Source organism: Myotis lucifugus, unplaced genomic scaffold (assembly GCF_000147115.1).
Source record: "Myotis lucifugus unplaced genomic scaffold, Myoluc2.0 scaffold_28, whole genome shotgun sequence".
In the NCBI taxonomy this organism is placed as follows: Eukaryota; Metazoa; Chordata; class Mammalia; order Chiroptera; family Vespertilionidae; genus Myotis; species Myotis lucifugus.
The window spans coordinates 6,564,933-6,584,971 of NW_005871076.1; the positions used below are offsets into that span (position 1 = coordinate 6,564,933).

Sequence of the window (20,039 nt, forward strand, 5' to 3'; positions counted from 1 at the left end):
AGGATATTTAGCCCCAGCCATGTGGCTCAGTGGTTGAGTGTCAACCTATGAACCAGGAGGTCACGGTTCGATTCTCAATCAGGGCACATGCCCGAGTTGTGGGCTCAATCCCCAGTAGGGTGTGTGCAGGAGGCAGCTGATCAACAATTCTTTCTCACCACTGATGTTTCTATCTCTCTCTCCCTCTCCCTTCCTCTTTGAAATCAACTTAAAAAAATTTTTTTTAAATAAAAGGATATTTAGGAGGCCCTGGTCAGGTAACTCAGTTGATTACAGAATGTCGTCTCTATGTGTCAAGCAAGATTGTGGGTTCAATCCACCATCAGGGTGCATACAAGAATCAATCAATAAATGTACAAATAAGTGGACTAGCAAATCTCTCTCTCTTCCTCTCTCTCTCTCTCACCAAAAAAATTAATAAAAGAAATTTAGGAGATAAAATTAACAGACTTGATATTTTATTGTATAAGGGGGAGGTGAATGTGGTAAGGACAAGGATTCTGGCTTCTTAAATGTAAATGGATGGAAGACAATAAGGGAGAAGACCACAAGTGAAGTCTTAGACAGGTTATCTGGGAGAAGTCTTTGAGTCAAGTGCCAATGTTGAATCAGCAGCTAGATATATGGTTCCGGAGCTCCAATGAGAAGTCAGGGCTCGAGATAACACATGTATGGGTCATTTGCTCAGAGGTTGTTCAAAAGAGTAGAAGAGTTCACCTAAGGAGAGAGTAGAGAGTGAAAAAGAAAAGAGGACCTAGGGTCAAACCCTGAACTCAGACATGTCATTTAGGGCAGTGGTTCTCAAGGTGTGATCCATAGACCTTTAGGAGTTTTCCAAGACCCTAAGAGTCCACAAGGTCAAAACTCTTTTCCTAACACTTTCAGACATTATTGGTCTTTTTCACTGTGTTCACTTTTGTACTAATGGTACAAAAGCAATATTGAATAAAATAGCTTGCACCTTAGCACAAATCAAAGCAGTGGCACTAAACTGTACTAGCAGTCCTCATACTCCTCTCTGCCATACATATGCAGTTAAAAAAAAATCACTTTCACTTAGGAATAGCCTTGATAAAACAGTACAAATTATTAATTTTCACTAAATCTCAACCCTTGAGTAATGTTTTTAATATTCTGTCTGGTGAAATAGAAAATACACATAAAACAGGTCTTCTGTATTCCAAGTACAATGGTGGTTGTCTCCAGGAAAAGCACTTTTGCAATTGTTTGAGTTTCAAGCTGAACTAGCCTCTCTCTTCATGGAACATCATTTTTACTTGAAAGAACTGAAAGACAAACTAAGATTATTCAGACTTGAGTGTTTGGCAGACAATTTCCCCAAAATGAACAAAGCGAGCCTGTCACTTCAAGGAAAACAACCGAAAGCATTTGTTGCCAATGATAAAATTCAAGCTTACAAGTAAAAATCAGAATTTTGGAACACTTGTACCTACCACCATGAACATGACAGCTTCCCAATGCTTTAAGATTTCTCTAAAGAGATTGATGGTGATATTATGAATGTGATTTAGAAAACATAATGAAATGTATCAACATTTGGAAGATCTGTATAATTCAAGAGAATCTATATTTTCCAAATGACCAGTGCATGACGTTACAAAATCTATTCCAAGTGTAAGATAATATCCAGGCCAGGTATTCATTTGGTTAGAGTGTCATCTCAATACACCTAGGTTTCAGGTTTGATCCCCAGTCAGGGCACATACAAGAATCATCCAAAGAATGCATAGGTAAGTGGAAGAGCAGATCAATGGTTTGTTTTTTTTCTCTCTCTCTCTTCCCCTTTCCCTTCCTTCCTCTCTTTCTCTAAAAATCAATCAATCAATCAATAAAGTCCTGGCTGATGTACCTCAGTTGGTTGGGTATCCTCACATGTACCAAAAGGTTGCCGGTTTGATTCCCGGTCAGGGCATATGCTCAGGTTGCGGGCTCAATCCCCAGTCAGGGGTGTGCAGGAGGCAGCAGATCAATATTTCTCTCTCTCATCGCTGTTTCTCCCTTCCTCTCTCTCTAAAATCAATAAAACATATTTAAAAATAAATAAATAAAAGGATTTTTTAAAGTGCAAGATAAACAAATACATTTAATGTAATAGAGTAGGAATTGATTGATATAGTTTCAGATTCCACATTGCAACTAACCTTTAAGAAGTCACTATGTGTCAAGTTTCAGTGTAGTATCAAAGAAAAATAACTACAATTATTTGAAAACTAAAATACTCCCTTTCCCAACTCTATAGAAGTCAGATTTTCTCCATGTACTTCAACCAAAACATATGGAAACTGATTGACGCATCTGAGAGAGCAAGATGAGTCATCAGCAGCTCTACTGGCGTCATCTGACAAAATTTGGCCAGGGATCTCATTCTTTTCATAGATGACAGAGATAGAGATAGAGATAGAGATAGAGAGGGATAGATAGAGACAGAGAGAGAAAGAGATGAGAGATAGAGATCTATAGATATACCGACAGTCCACAGGTTACATCAGACTTGACATATGTCGTTTCGTGGTTATGTCACCAACTCCCATTTATTTATAAAAAAAAAAAGTTCCATCATTTTGACGTATGTACACATATGTGCTTTATGTTTTTTATTATTTATTTACCACAAGTAAAGGTCAGGAATTGTTATCTTTGTTTTAAATTTTTTTTACTGTTTCACTTCATTACTGCTGTGTATGTGCTCCACGTGAGTGACGTAGGTGCTTATGTAGGTGGGTTCCGACTTTCGGCGAAAATCGCATTACGTCGCGCCATAGGAACAGATCTCCGATGTAACCCGAGGACCTACTGTATACTAGTATATACATACACACACATATACATAATACATACTTAAATATATTTTTATTGCTTTCAGAGAGGAAGGGAGGAGAGAGAGATAGAAACATCAATGGTGAGGGAGAATCATTGATCTGCTGCCTCCTGCACACCCACTACTAGGGATTAAGGCCACAACCCAGGCATGTGTCCTGTCCGGGAATCAAACTGTGACCTCCTGCTTCATAGGTCTACACTTAACCACTGAGCCACACCAGCTGGGCCAGGGTTCTCATTCTTGTCCCATTTGCTGTCAACATGTGTCACCAGTGATTCTGTCAGTTTGCGAAGAATATAGGCTTCATGGACTTAGTGAACTTCCTTGAATGGGTCATTCAAGAAAGAAACAATGCTAGCTAGCTCTTTGTACATAAAATAAAATTTTGCCTAGCCAGCGTGGCTCAGTGGTTGAGTGTCTACCTGTGTACCAGGAGGTTATGGTGTGATTCCCTGTTGCAGGCTCCATCCCCTGTGCGGGGTGTTCAGAAGGCAGCCAATCAATGATTCTCTCTCATCACTGATGTTTCTCTCTCTCTCCCTCTCACTTCTTCTCTAAATCAATAAAAATATATTTTTTAAAATAAAATTTTTTAAACTTAAAAAAAAGAAACTGATTTAATGCAAAAGTAGAAATGAGAATCCGGATGTCTTCTGTTAAGCCAGATATTAAAGAGATTTTCAAAAATGCAAAACATGCCAATCTTATCACTATTTTTTTTCATTTTAAAAAATATAGTTCTTTTTTCACCAAAATTTGTTATTTATGTTAACATATCATGGTTTATTGTTGTTATTTTTAATGAATTAATATTTTAATTTCTCAGTTTTAATTTTTAATACAGTAAATATCAATAGATATGACCCACATAAATAAAAGCTCTGGGAAGCCCTCAATAATTTTTAAGAATGTAAAGGAATCCTGAGACCAAAAAACTTGAGAACCGCTTATTTATAAACTGCAATCCCCTCCATTTCCATGAACAAACAACTGGGAATAAAGTATCCCTTCTAGGGAGTGGCAAGAAATATTCAAAGTGATGAATACCAAGAACCTACAACCAAGATTACTTTATCCAGCAAAGCTATCATTCAGAATTGAAGGTCAGATAAAGAGCTTCACAGATAAGGAAAAGCTAAAGGAGTTCATCACCACCAAACGAGTATTATATGAAATGCTGAAAGGTATCCTTTAAGAAGAGGAAGAAGAAGAAAAAGGTAAAGATACAAATTATGAACAACAAATATGCATCTATCAACAAGTGAATCTAAGAATCAAGTGAATAAATAACCTGATGTACAGAATGAACTGGTGATTATAATAGAATCAGGGACATAGAAAGGGAATGGACTGACTATTCTTGGGGGGAAAAGGGGTGTGGGAGATGCGGGAAGAGACTGGACAAAAATCGTGCACCTATGGATGAGGACAGTGGGTGGGGCGTGAGGGCGGAGGGTGGGGTGGGAGCTGGAAGGAGGGGAGTTATGGGGGGAAAAAAAGAGGAACAAATGTAATAATCTGAACAATAAAGATTAAAAAAAAAGTATCCCTTCTAATCTGTAAATATCTCTAGAGAAGAGAAAATATTATGGCTCACATGTACTCACACAATGTTTTGGAACTGCAGAGATGGACCCCCCTCAGTACACAAAAGGTACCAGGAAAAGCCCCACCCACTCTTGCTCTCTTCCCCCCAAAAGTGATGGTTCACATGAGTCTGTAAAACCCAACATCTTACTCTATTGGTGCCACCTCCTCTTCCCATCAGCATATCCTACCCTTGATTTTTCATTCCAGGTCAAGGCACTGCTAGAGGAAGGGAACACGAAGGGGCAAATAGGGTCAGATGTGTTTCTGAAATGCCAGCACATTCAATTTGTTGGTATTTTGCATGCATTTCCTCTTGAGTTCACAGGCTCCTAACTCAGCAGAATTAAAATGGAATGAAGTAATTAGAGCAGCAGGCGGCTGGGATGTTCTGGGTCTGGCATACACAGAAAATGTGGAGCAGGAGAAAAAGAACAGAAGAGAGCCTTAAAACCAAAGGCTAGGCATGAGACCCATCCCAAGGACCAGCTCCTTGGGAAAGCCTCTCCTAACCTCCCTAGTCCCTGGATCAGAAGCTCTCTCCTCAGCTTCGCTTCCTAAGAATCTACTCCTAGCCTGGCCCCTCACAATCAGGCTCCAATCTTCCTTTCTAGTCCTCTTTTCAGACACTCCCAGCAGATGCACCTTACCTCTACTCATACTAATCCATCATTGCCCCCTGATAGCATGGTTCTTTGTGGCTTTGTACCTGCATTTATCACACTGTACTGAAATAATTGCTTACAGGTCTGACTCTCCCATGAGACCAGTGGCTCCCCAACCTCTGGATTTCAAGCATACATTGCATCCTACTCACTAAGCAAACTGCCACCTCAGAACAAGATTTTCTCCATTTGGTACCCAGATTGACTCCTAAATTAGTTTAAACCTACAAACCCTGCTACAATGATGCAGCCTGGTTGTAGTGCATTAGGTGCTGACTAAGCTATCACAGGGATGGGTGGGTGGGTTATTTGTGCTTGGGCCATGGAAACCCTGAATGCCTGGCTAATTTTGATAAAAGCTGGTGATCACATTCCATTACTCCATAAAGGACAGGGTCAGAGGCATCCCACTGGCTTTACCAGCTTTTCCTGTTACACTTGCTGGATCTCTCTGTAGAACTGCTGACCTTCCTCTAACTGGATGAGTTAAACCCAGACCTCCTGTGATTGTGAATTCCTGGAATATAACCATGCCTTCTTTTATTTATATACTAGTATATAATTTTATTTATTTCAGAGAGGAAGGGAGAGGGAGAGAGAGATAGAAACATCAATGATGAGAGAGAATCATTGATCGATCGCCTCCTGCACGCCCCCGCCCCTACTGGGGATTGAGCCACAATCCGGGCATGTGCCCTTGGCCAGAATCGAACCTGGAACCCTTCAGTCCACAGGCTGACATTTTATCCATTGAGCCAAACTAGCCAGGGTGAGCCATGCCTTCTATATTATCAGGAAGAGAAGCCTCTCCCTAGAGAGGAAATTGCTGAATCCTGACTCTCTTTGGACCAAGGACTCTCCCTTTCCCCATCTCTGAGTCTAGGAGAGTGGGAAGTAGCCTGAGAACCTGCTTTTGTCTCAGTCATCTCTGGTAAGTCCATGTTCCCTGCCGTAAGTCCACTCCTCTGGGTGAAAAGTCTTTTACTTAGTCCCACCATTGGAATGAGAAAATTAACCTTTAACTGATATGGGAGAAAAACGTGTCTCATCCTTCCCCATTGCTAGTGGGGGTGAGGTTCTGGGGGTCCCCACAGGAGGACAAGATATGGTAGAAAGCTTTATTTATTTTCGTGGAATTACACCCCTGAATTTCCAAAATCCCATTTCCCTTAGTCCAGTCATAGAAGAAGTGTAGCTGGGGTTTCAGTAGAGCTAAAATCAGAGCCAATGTCCAAAGTTTCCCTTCCATGTTGGAACTGGGTCCAGTACAGCATCAGGCTAGTTGCAGTCCATTAGTCCACTGTGTGTGGGGTCCACATGGCCATGGGCCACATGGGAGAAAGCCAGGAAGCCAAAATTGTGCCATGAGCCAAGTGTGCCAACAGGAAACAAGAGCATAAGAAAGTGAACTTTTTTGTTTAGGGGATTATACTAGTATATCCCAAATTTCCACATGCACGCAGTGGCCATGACCATTGTGGCCAACCATCTCTGTCCCTTGGTGCACATAGGCAAGAATCTTCCCTATGTAGTTCCCACCTCCAGTGTTTTGCAGGGAATCCTATATAATAAACGCCTAATATGCTAAGTGTCCAGTCGTCCATTCAACCAATTAAAGCATAATATGCCAATCATATGGTAAGATTGCTCAACCACTTGCTATGGCATGCACTGACCACCAGGGGGCAGACGCTCCAACTGGTAGGTTAGCCTGCTGCTGGGGTCCGGCCAATCAGGACTGAGCGAGACAGGCCAGACATGCCCTGGAGCCCTTCCATGGTCCCTCCCTGGCTGGCCAACCTCCTGCATCTCTCCCTGGCCACTATCGTGCACTGGTGGGGTCCCTCAGCCTACCCTGTGCCCTCTCACAATCCGGGACCCTCGAGGGATGTGAGAGAGCCAATTTTGGCTCAATCCCGCAGGCCAGGCTGAGGAACCCCACTGGTGCACGAATTCGTGCAACAGGCCTCTAGTATGTCTATAATGTCTGGCCTTCCCTTTGCATCTTTGCTGTTATTAATAACTAACTAATTACAACAGTATCATAACCAGTAAATTTCCCTCACATACAATTTTTGAAATTTAACAAAAGATTGCTAACTTTTCATTTTGCCAAGTAAAACAAGAAAACAAAACAGAAAAAAAACTACTACCTACTATCATCTTTTCAGGAAAGTGTGAACATATGAATATAACCTCACATTGAAGAGGAGAGGTTTTATATTGAATATATTGTCCTCATTTTTTCTCATTTCATAGTGGCAGTGAAATAAATAGACCAGTGAATATTCTAGTATGGAGTTTAGGAAGAACTAAATCAGACTGTGAGCTCCTCTGAGCAGGGAATGATTTTTATTCATTTGCATTTTCCCAGGACCTAACTCAGAACCTGGCTTATTTATGATAAGTGCTCACCACATATTTGTGGAAGAAGAGAGGAACAGAGAAAGGAAAGAATTCCCTGGTTAAGGACCAGGATAGGAGACAGATGTGAAACCCTACTGTAAGTGGGACCCAGGAACAAACTATCTCCACCCCACTCTACTCTGTGACCTTTTTATAAAGCAAAGAGATGATTATCTTTCTCCTTTAACAGCCTTCAGTAGTTCTCCACTGCCTATGTGACAAAGTCCGAACTTCTTAGCAGAGTATACTAGTTCATTCACAATTGGTCTCTACTTTCCCTTTCTAATCCCCTTTTCAGACACTCTCACAGAATTCCCTAACCTCTACTCATACTAAACTCACCATTCTCACCGTTCAATATGCTCCTTTGGGCCTTTGTAATTCCTGTTTCCTCTGCCTGGTATCTGCTTTTTCCCTCCTTCCAGATTGGCCAACTCCTAACTCAGACTTTAAGAAGATCCTGGCCAGGTATCTCAGTTGGTTAGAGCATCATCCCAATAAGCCAAGGTCGCAGGTTCGATCCCTGGTTAGGGCACATACAAGAACCAACCAATGAGTGCATAAATAAGCCTTTGAGTTTTCAGTACAAGCCCCACTGGAACATTTATCTCTAGAAAAGCACTGATTACAGCAAAAGGCTAAGGGCATGCTGACATCTGCTCGTCAGCAGGCCAGAAATGATGGCTTCAATTTCCTTCCTTGTTTCATTTATTCCCAGGCTGCTCCCTCCCCACCTTCATAAGGCAGATATTATTTCAAAAAGCCAAAGTAATGAAGCTGTTCTCCATTCTTCATTGAGTGTATACTTCCTCCTTATCACATATACCCCTCAGGCCTTCTCACCTCTTCCCATCACCTTCCTTTTCTCCCTTTGTCTCCTCTCTCTCACCCCTTCCAGAGGGAATTCAGGGTTATTACCTTTCATCAAAGTCCTACACTATCTAGAACATCATGAAATTGTTCTTAGCTGGGTTGGTGATCACAGTGCTAAACACATAATTTATGATATACTTTGTGTATTTTTGTGATTTCCTTGTGTCAATGTCCCAGGCTATATATCTATCTGCTGTTCTAGAGAGAATTAAAAAATTCCAAGGGGATTAATGGGCCATAACCTGGCTGGGTTTATCCTCCCCCATCTCCAAGATGGGCTGACCCCAAATACCAAAAAACTGGCCCTGCAGACTGGGTCTAGATTAGGAGCCACGAATTCTGTAGTGACAACCCTTCTGCACAGTCATTCCTCTTGCCAGCATACTTTGACATTATATTTGGCAGTAAATCTAAAGGTACACAATAGAGCATGTGGGGTAAGGCATGGGCTTTGGAGTAGAAACTTGAATTTAAGTTCTGTCCCAACATTTACTATCTTCATAAACTTGGTTAAGCTACTTAACTTCTCTCTGCCTTAGTTGTAAAGTTACAGTACTGCCCTAGCCAGTTTGGCTTAGTGGATAGAGTGTTGGCCTGCGGACTGAAGGGTCCCTGGTTTGATTCCAGTAAAGAAAGGGCAGGTGCCTGGGTTGGGGGCTCAATCCCCAGTGAGGTGCGTGCAGTAGGCAGCCAATCAATGAGCTCTCTCTCTCCCTTCTCCCTTCCTCTCTGAAATCAATGAAACTATTAAAAAACAACAACAATAAATAAATAAATAAATAAATAAATAAATAAATAAATAAAAATAAAGTAACAGTACCTTCCTCGTCGGAAGGACCAAAAGAGAATACACATGTAAAGCATTTAATGCAGTGCCTGGTACATGAGAGCACCCAATAAATGTTAGAAGTTATTATGATCATATATGAATAGATATCAAAAAGTCAGATAAACTGTTCAAACACATTATAGGCATTTACATAAAGAAAATACAGCGTTACTTTTTTTTTTTTAAGTATTGCCTCAAGGGGTTGTTTTAATGAATTGCTAGAAAGGAGTGATTTATAAGTACCATATTGTTGAAATGCAAATTGATACTTCAAAGAGGTGAAAAGTGACTTGTTTCCTTGAGTGGAATAAACGTTCCCTTTGGGATCTTGTTTACAAACTAACAGTACTAAGATGAACTCCAGCCCTTATTTAGGTGAAATGATCACAAATGAGGTTCTACTCTATCAAAAAGGAGTCACTGCTCAAATGAAATGCCCTAATTTCAAAAGCACAAAAGAAAATGTCTATCTTGAGGTTTTCCTTTTATATATCTTAATTCTATTTTTGTAAAATATTGGGTAATGGGCAACCTAATGCACAAATATAGTCAATTTTTAATTATTCATGGGTGAGCTATCCAAGACAGATATCTAACCACCCTTATGTTTGCTTCTTTCTGTTCTTTCTGCCTTTTATCTTTTTTTAAAAATATTTTTTTATTGATTTCAGAGAGGGAGAGAGAGATAGAAACATCAATGATGAAAGAGAATCATTGATCAGCTGCCTCCTGCATGCCCCACACTGGGGGTCGAGCCCGCAACCTGGGCATGTGCCTTAACTGGGAATCGAACTGTACTAGTAACCTCCTGGTTCACAGGTCGAGGCTCAACTACTGAGCCACGCCGGCCAGGCTCTGCCCTTTATCTTTAATCTTTAAAGCCCCTGAACATACACATATACACACTCATATACTAACAACACACACTCTCAAAGATACACACACTCACATACATTAACTCTATTTCACACACACACACACACACACACACACACACACACACCACTTTGCCCAAAGTAAGCATTGCCCAGAACTGTCTATTCTGGTGGTTACAGAAAATGTTGGTCCCTAGGAAAACATCTTTGTTCCTTTCCTCCCTTCACTGCGGATCTCCCTTTCCTGAATATCATGAGGGGCAGGGAGGGAAGGGAAGGAAGGAAATGAAACTGTGGTATATGTCCCCCAACCCAGCAGTGCAGGCTGTGAGAAACAGAAGGATCCTGTTCCGTGTGCTGGCATCTCTCTTGCCATTTTACAGAAACTTTGGGGTGTTTTTCTCTCTGCAGCACCCACGCTCCCTCCCTTTCTGCCAAAGCTCCTTGTGACAGAATGAGAGGCTGGTGGGTTGGGGCGAAGTGGAATGTAGCTAGGTAGCCTGAGGGTGGAGTGACAGCTCCCCCTCCAGGAGCAGGGAGGGTGGGGGAGATAAAGCTACACACAAATCCTAGAAGACCCCCCAGTGTTGAACCTCATACATATCCGAAGCATATGTATACACACAGAGCTGTGTACTGCTCTCCACCCCAACCCCACCCCCACAAACCCCATGACTAAAACTTGGCAGGCACTGCCATGCATTCAGTAACATTCGGACAGGAAATCCCATGTTACATTGGCGCAGATCTGTTCAAAGCAACACATGCCCCAGGTCCCCCTCCTTTGATCCCTTTCCTTTCTGATGAGTCAGAGAATGCTGCTGGGTGCTAGGTATACTGTGGTATAAGAGATGGCAAATCGAGTGCATAGGCTAGTCTGTTATCACTTGGCTCTTCAAACAGGTAATACCAGTGGCAGGGCCAGCAGACTACTCAACCCTCTCCTCAGTAGTCTCTACGCAGAGCACCCATGGGCTCCCTCCCAGGACTCCCAAAAGCACGCCCTGGAAAATACAGACCCAAGTTCTGGTTAGGGAGTAGAGAAAGTTTGAGTTCCGCACTCCCCTCAGGCTTAGCTGATATCCTGGACTTGTCTGAGGGAGAGGCCCTCTATATAAGGAAGGAGAAAGGATCCAAACAACTCTCAAAGCTCCAGAAGCAGCAGCAAATGAAAGCTGATTGATCCATCTGGATACCAGCCTAAAATTAGAAGACCCGAGCATTGCCAGGCTAGACTCTGATCAGGAAAGTCAAAAGGAGATTCTCAACTGCGTGAGATGAGGCAGCCAGTCTAAGATGGACTCAATTCTTCTCCTTCCTAGCCACTGCTGGGCAAATACACTGCCTTTTCACCTCTCTGAATCCTTCTCTTTATTAGGCATCTATACCATTCCTTGTATTTTATGCACATTCTCAAGAAAGTCCAACCCATAGTTCTTGCCTCAAGGAGTCCTGCTTCCTGAAAGGAGATTTGATACTTAAACCAAGTACCTGTCCTCCTAGGATGTGTTCCAGAAAGTAGAGAAACCAGTGGATTCACCACTTTTCAGTTTAGGAAGAAGAAAACACACACACACACACACACCTGGGAAATCTGCTCAGTTGGCAAGTTGAGCTTTGCAAACAGTCACCCTTGAGAGAATGAGGGAGCAAATGCTCCTTGCCAGAATGACATGGGTAACAGCCAGGACCTGGGGAAGGGAAGCAGTTGGGAGAAGGGGAAGGAGGGAGTTCGGCACATTAAACTTAGGCAGCACATTGCCCTGAACAAACAACCTGTGTCACCATGAGCTGGTTAATTTTTGAAAAGTTTTTGAATCAACATATTCTCTGCATGTCCAGGGCTGGACTTTTGCAGCCATGCAGCATGCTAGCCCAGAAAGTGGGGGGTCCTGAAGGGGAAGCAGCTCCAGATGAATCACCCATGCCACTGGGCACTGCCTACTCAGGGCAGGACCCTGCTCCACGGGAGCTGCCCTCAACTCACAATGCTTGGATGGAGGTACAACTGCCCTGAAGGACTAGCAAAACTATGGAAAGGGGGAACTATAGTATTACTCCTGGAGGGGCTGCTATCAAAAGTTTACCTTATCTCCTTCTAAATAGGACTGCTCTTCCCTTCAGTCCAGACAAATATAATTCATTCAAGCACTCAGTCATTCAACAAGTGCTAAAGATATGTTTTTTTCATTGATTCTAGAGAGATATGAAGGGAGAGAGAGAGAGAAACATCGACGTGGTAGAGAAACATCAATCAGTTGCCTCCCATACGCACCCCAACTTGACCACCTACTATATAAGTTCCAGGTACAGGGATATGGTGATAACAAAACATACACTGCTTTCATGAAGCTTGCATTATAGTGGGAGATAAGAAATGAATAAACTAAAAATCAGAGTTAGGATGAATATCAAATAAAATATGATAGAGTAGAGATCAGCAAACTATGGCTGATGAGGCAAATCTGCTCACTGCCAGTCTTGTAAATAAAATTTATAAAGTAAAGAATGTTCAGCAAGGAGCTACTTTCTTTTTTCTCTTTTTATTTGAATTAATTTTTATTTATTTATTTTTTTAAAATATATTTTATTGGTTTTTTACAGAGAGGAAGGGAGAGAGATAGAGAGTCAGAAACATCAATGAGAGAGAAACATCGATCAGCCGCCTCCTGCACATCCCCCACTGGGGATGTGCCCGCAACCCAGATACATGCCCTTGACCGGAATCGAACCTGGGACCCTTCAGTCCGCAGGCCGACGCTCTATCCACTGAGCCAAACCGGTTTCGGCTGAATTAATTTTTAAATAGATAATATAGTAAGTCTAAATTAAAAGAAAAAATAGAAAAGGATATGCAGAGAAGCCCCTGTTTCCCAGCTATCCGGTTTCCCTCCCTGTAAACAACAAATGTTAATTTCTTGTGCATCCATCCAGAGAAATTTATTCATATAAAAAGTAGATACAGCCCTAACTGGTGTGTCTCAGTTAGTTGGAACGTTGTGCTGTGCACAGAAGATTTTCCAGTTTGATTCGGGATGAGGGCACATTCCCAGATTGGGCATTTGATCCCCAGTTGGGGTGCGTATGGGAGGCAACTGATTGATGTTTCTCTACCACGTCAATGTCTCTAGAATCAATGAAAAAACATATCTTCAGGTGAGGATTTTAAAAAATCAGGTACATGTGTATAGTCTATATCCCCCCACCCCCCCGCAAGGAAGCTATTTTAAATTGGGTGATAAGGAAAGACTTGTAATTTAGGCTAAGACTAAATGATATGAAGGTGCCAGCCAGGCGAAGATCTCTGAGCAACAGCTTCTAGGCTGTGAGACTGAACATAGCAGATCCTAAGATGAGAAAGGAGGCTCATTTGTTTGGGGCTCACTGGGCCAGAGGGCAGTGATTTGAGGTAAGTTGGAGAGAAATTAAGAAGCAGGAAGTCTCCTCTTAAAGGCTCTGATATCTAACTCTAGTCTTCTTTACTATCCTCTTGAATCTTAAAGAAGGGCCACTCTGTCCTTTAATAACAGAATTCACCTGTATATGCTGTATGTATTTGTATGAACATGGAGAAAGGCATGGAGCAGGACAAGGAGATGGACGGTGGGGAGGTGGAGGGTAACATGATTAGCGTTTCTAGAGGTAGGTCCTGCAATAAGAATTCTATCTAGGAGCTTGGTAAAGGCTTTGTAAAGATGATGGCTATTAACCTGAATGGAGCAGAGGGGTCCTTTCCTAGTGGCCAAGACAAAGAGCAATAACAAACTCTTCACTCAGGGCTTTCCTTTGTAAAATGTAGGGAATTCTCAATTTATGCAATAGCTATGTGGCCAGAAATTTCAATCTCAAGTTTTCTAGAGCATTTACTATGTGTTCAGTATCTTGGGGGAGGCAAGTGAAGTAGAGCAACTTGAAGGAGTTTAGACTCCAGCTGGGGAGAGAAAAGTTAAGCTTATGAAATAATGGCGGGTTTATTTAGAAGGTGCAAACTAGTTTAGAAAAGTTAAGAACTAACGTGAGCAAGAGCTGTCAAAAGAATTCTTATGGGAAAGTGAATTGTCAGCTGAGTCTTAAAGGACAGGGGGCTCTCAATAAAAAAATATCTTGATTAAAAAGATAATATGAATAAAGAGACAGCAATTGGCACAGTAACCACTCAATACTGGGCAGTAACTGCTTATTGTTCTTTTTTTTTTCTTTACTTTTATTGAGACTTACAGTTTACAAAAACACTTTCTCATAAATTACTTCATTTGCCATTTACAATAATAACCCTGTGATTGAGCAGGGTTTCCATTTTACAGGTGAAGAAACCGAGGCTTAGGATGATTAAATAAGTTGCTCTAGTCTAGTCACAGAGCAGAAACTGAAACCCCGGTGCTTTGAATCTACATAGTGTAGGCTTCCCTTTCTGTGGGGAAAGCAGCAGGCAATTCAAGCAGGCAGAACAGCAGGAACCAGAGAAAAGAAGCAGGGAGCCTTGGTAAACCCAATTAATGTCAGTTGCACCAGGATATCTATCTATCTATCTCTCTCTCTCTCTCTCTCTCTCTCTCTCTCTCTCTCTCTCCCTACATGTTCTGCTTCCTCCCCTAGAAAGTGCTCATATTCCCAGATCACAAATCCTAGATCAGAAAAGGAGAAACTTATTGGTGGGCAGCCTCAACAGAGTAGGAAAACTGTGACCAAGAGAAATTCACCATTTCTGCAATCTCATTAGCACTACAGACCAACACGTACACACATACACCTACACACACATAGACCTGCAGGTTGTCAATGGTTAAGTTACTAAGCCTGAGGCCTGAAGTAAATTAGGCTGTCTCAGAAAAACAAGGTTATGTTACTCATATTAAACATTCGGGTGGATTAAAATGCCATCTGTTTTTCGAATCCTTTCTTTTCTCAAGATCCTGCTGTGTGGCTGGAGGGTTATCTTCCACACCCTTCACTTAGACCCACCTGTGCACGTTGACCCTGTCCTGTCACTTCCTAGGGGGGACTGACTGAGACCTGTGGGTTGTCTATCAGAGCCCTGGGGCAAGGGGCTTCAGTGACTGCCTTTAAAATGAGGCTGCCTTCTGGGGTTGCCCCTGGCAACCAAGCTGCTCCAGTGGCATGCATCTCTTAGATGCGACTTGGGAATTGGGGAAGGTTGCTAAACCATAGGATGCAGTGAACATATCAGTCATGTCCTCCTTCCCTCCTCCCAGCCCCAGATCCACTCTCCTGGTGAGTATGCATGCTTTCCCCTCATCTATCTTCCCCCCATCAACAGGATCAGTCTGAGATTCTCTGTGAGGATGCTCCCTGAAGTAGGGAGAACCTGTCTGTTAGCCCAGCACCAAAGACCTGGGTACCACATCCTCAGCCAGTCCCCAGCATGCCACATGCCTTTTCACCCTTTAAGTGTAAACATCCCTTTCTCCAGGAAATCTACCCTGAATTGCCTTTGGTGTGCCCTAGGCAGGGATAGGTGCCGTGTCCATGAAACCCTAAATATCACTATATCATAGTATGCATCACCCTGCATGCATTCATCTGCATTTATTAGCTCCTTGAAGTTAAGGACTGTGTCTTTTCTAGCACAGGATCTAGCATACAGGTAGCACAAAATAAATGCTTGTTGAATGGAATAAGTGAACAAATGAGAACACAAGATCTGACAGGAGGAAACGGGGATGGGGAGTGGGGGTGGGAGGTAGATTTTCAAGCATTGGATGGAAAAATTAGCACACATACCGCACAGAGGGGCTCCAGAATGAGTCAGCTTCATCTACAATGTAGGATGTGAGGAGGGAGCAGGAAAGGTAGGCTGGGGACAATCAAAACATCTTGAAAGCTGAATTAATACATTTGGGACAGGAGAGTGACAAGCTCAAAGCAGCATTTTAGGAAGACTGATCTGGCCAGGTGTGCAGGATGGACTGGAGCAGAGAGCCAGCTGGCAGGGAGACTAGTCAGGAGGCTGTTTTGACAGTCCAGAATTGACATGTAAAGGCTCTAGACAACAACAGTGACAACGGGAAATGAAAACAAGAAATAAACCACCCAAGTCTGTTGGATGGCCTCCTCATGAAGCCCAGGAATGTCAGCCGCTGCCCACCTTGGTTAATTGGCATCTTCCTGTTGCCATCTGAGCTGGCTGGCCACTGAACACTTTTTGCTCTCCACAGAAATCTTAGCTGCCATCCTAAGTGCAGCTGTTACTTCAAGTGGACCGAGTGGTAGTGGGGTGGAGAGTAAGTCTAGAAGAGCATTTTTCAAATCAGTCGTCCTGGAATAGTGGTCTATTGTACATTAGTAGTCATCTAACAAAGAAAAGAATGAGTTCTCTGCTGAAATAATTTTAGAAAGCTCCAGATTCAATAAAGGACAAAACCATTCTTTCTTTTTTTTTTTTTTAATTGCTTTTTTTAGGGAGAGAGAAAGAGGAAGAGACAGAAACATCAATTTTTGCCCTCCCACTTATTTATGCATCTATTGGTTGACTCTTGTATGTGCCCTAACCAGGGGTCAAACCCACAGCCTTGACCTCTCGGGATGATGCTCTAACCAACTGAGCTACCCGGCCAGGGTCACAAAGCCATTTCTTTGCTGTAATATCTCAAGAGTGCCATATACCCCGCAGTGTTTATCAACCTTAAATGGCAATGGAGCCTTTTTCACACCACACCCATTCCCAGCTCTTAAAGGAGCACTCATAAAATAGCTGGAAGACTCTGGAATCAAATTTGTTTGCCTTGAGTCCTGCAGGATGTGTCTGGACTACACACGTAGATCACATTGCCTGCATGCCCACCACCTCTGCTTAGAGGACCAGCTTCCCACAGCCCTACCTCAGAAGCTGTATAGAAGCTGCTTGCAAGCTCTGGCTTTGAAGCCAGTTGGCCTGAATTCAAATACTAGCTCTAACACTTAATAGTTGTCTAGCCTCTCTGTGCTTCAGTTTTCCTTATCTCCACAATGGGGAAAATATTACAACCAACTTTAGTGGGGTTGTTTGGACAATTATATTCCTGAGATAAATGGTAAAGAGCACTGACCACTGTGCCTGGTGCATAGTAATACCTCAGTAAATGTGATCTACTCTTTTTATTTTATGCAGCCAAGTATTCTATGATGGGAGTCCAAGCTCTCTGACCATAGCTCTGAACTCAGACAGTCTGGTGAGGCCTAGTATGAAAAGGTAAGGGGGTCAGATGCTCTCTTTGGGGAATTAGGAATGGAACATGGCTATAAATTTGATGTGTCTCCCCCACACCCCCAAGGTGCAATAATTTGCTACAATAGCTCACAAAACTAAGGAAAGCACTTTACTTATATTTACCGGTATATTATAAAAGACATTCTAAAGGATAAAACGAACAGCCAAATGAAGAGGTACATAGGACGAAGTCTGGAAGAGTCCCCAGCACAGGAGCCTCTATTCCCATGTATTTGTAGTGCACCACCCTCCTAGCATGTGGATGCATTCACCAAACTGGAAGCTCTCTGAAGTTTGTCATTTAGGAGATTTTATGGAGGTTTCATCACATAGGCATAATAGGTTATTTACATAATTTCCAGCCCCTCTCCCCTCCTCAGAGGTTGAGGGAATTGGAGCTGCAATTCTAGGCTTCTAATCAAGGCTTAGTCTTTCTGGTGACCAGCCTCCATTCTGAAACTATTTAGGGTCCCACCAAGAGTTGCCTTGAAAGAAGCTTTGCCCAGCCAGCATGGCTCAGTGGTTGAGCATCAACCTATGAACCAGGAAGTCATGGTTTGATTACTCGTCAAGGTACAATCCCCAGTTGTGGGCTCAATCCCCAGTTGGGGGCATGCAGGATGCAGCCAATCAATGATTCTTTCTCATCATTGATGTTTCTATCTCTCCCTTTCCCTTCCTCTCTGAAATCATTTATATATATATATATATATATATATATATATATATATATATATTTTTTTTTTTTTAGAGGCCCAATGCACAAAATTCGTGTAAGAGTAGGCCCCCTTCCCCTGGCTGCCGGCACTGGCTTCCCTCTGGCACCCAGGACCCGGGCTTCCCTCCGGCCTCTGGCAGGCACCTGGGACTCAGGCGTCCCTTGCAGCCCCAGCTTTGTCCAGAAGGTTGTCTGGAAGGACCTCCGGAAGGACGGATGGCCTAATTAGCATATTACACTTTTATTATTGTAGATATATATATATTTAAAAGAAACTTCTATCACCCTGGAAATTCCACAGAATTTAGGAGCTCTGTGTCAGAAATAAAAGATGCAGCTATTACCGCACCCCCCCCCCCCATACACACACACACAGGCACACACTCAGGAACTTCCAAGGGTTTGAGGAGCTCTTTGTCAGAAACTGAGGACAATAATAAAATAAGTATTTCCTGTTATACAACAGGTAGCAATTCAATAGGTATTTACAGATTCTTAACTGTGTAAGAAGCTCATGTCACATCCTCCATGACTACAGGGGACACCATTTAACCACATCTTTTACTCTCCCTTCATCCCTCCTTGCCCTCAACACATACATACCTTTCCTGATGCCTATCTTGAACCCAATAGCTTTCACACCTTCCAAGCTGAGGTCTTTGTCTTTATCAGACAGAATAAAGGAATGAGGAAATAATTCTTTCCACCAAAACAGCCTTTTACAAAGGCCCTCTCGGGGGAGGTATATTATCCCCATTTTAGAGATAAAAAACTAAATTTAAAGAACTCAAGTAATAACTCAAGGTCACCCAGGACCTGAACCCAGCACTTTTGACCTCTAAGCCAGGGGCCTCTTCACCATACCCTCCAATCTGGCCTGCACTACAATCTAAGATGTAGGGTCAGGTCTGTATACTCGAGAATCATAGTCTTGATCTGACCTAGAACTTGTCTCTGGGCAAGTCATACTCAATTCTGTGTATTTGTGGATAGGCAGCACCCTAAATACCTAGCTTTACCTCTGGAAGTGACTTTTGAGAAGAGGTGAGCTGGCAAGGGCATTCAGGAAGGCCAGGAACAAAGTCTTGGGTCAGAGCTACTCTGCCCATTCTTGTTGCACATTCTCCTCTGGGGAAATCTAGCAGTTGTGATATGGTTAGGTTCAATATTCTGCCCTGATGCAGTCTGAAAGCAGCTAAAAGGCTGCAATGAGAAGATACTAAGAATAAAAATCACTCAGTGGAAAGAAAAGTGATTTCATGTTACTACCCATTGTGTTCTCTGGGTACCAGGGACCCAGGAAGTGTCAGGCACCATGATTATCTGATAGTTTTTTGAGTGTCATTCATTAGCCATGGTAAAAGCCATCTCATCCTTCTCTTGCCTCCAGAGAGGGCCTGAACCTAATCACCCTCAAGCAGAAGATGGTGTCTGCTCCTTTGTTTTCCTCTTTAGACTTGTCCTTCCTCTCTTCCTGCAGTGGGAACCAGTTTATTTTCACTCATGAACCAGTTTCTGAATCCTGGGACTCACTTTACCTCTCCATTCCCTTTTCTCCTCATCCACCTGCATTATCACAGAAGCTCTCAAAGGACACCCTCCAATACCCCATGTTTTTATCTTCTGAATTCTAGGACCTACAATTTCTTCATTATAAGGGGGAAAAGATATATCCCTTCTCATCCTCCCTATCCTGTGGGAATCAGGTGAAGACAGGTGATATGAGTCCTCATTCTATCCTATCCAAATTGCTACCCTTCCCAGCTCTACCTCAGCTTTCAGAGCCTGTGATGACACACAGACTATAAGAACCACATGAAGATCCCTCTGGGGACATAGAGGAAAGCTCCAAGCTTTTTAGCTTCTCCCAACACACACACACATACACTCACTCTTCTCTCTCCCTCTTTCTCTGCTGCCCCTTCTCCCTCTCCTTCTCCCTTTCTCTCCCTCCCTCCATCCAATAAGATGTTAATGGAGTTGTCCATTAAATGCAGCAGCTTACCAGAGTGGTAGGCTGACTGGGCAGAGGGCCTG

The 20,039-nt window shown here is 42.7% G+C and overlaps 1 long non-coding RNA gene across 2 annotated transcripts in view; it reads right to left on the reverse strand.

The window, feature by feature from the left end:
- Window positions 1-455: 455 nt before the first annotated feature.
- LOC106696760 overlaps window positions 456-20,039 on the reverse strand; it is a 38,618-nt gene continuing 19,034 nt past the window's right edge. For both annotated transcript variants that reach the window (XR_001347717.2, XR_002828660.1), the window contains exon 3: window positions 456-717. This is a non-coding gene — a long non-coding RNA (uncharacterized LOC106696760). The remainder of the gene's footprint in view (window positions 718-20,039) is intronic.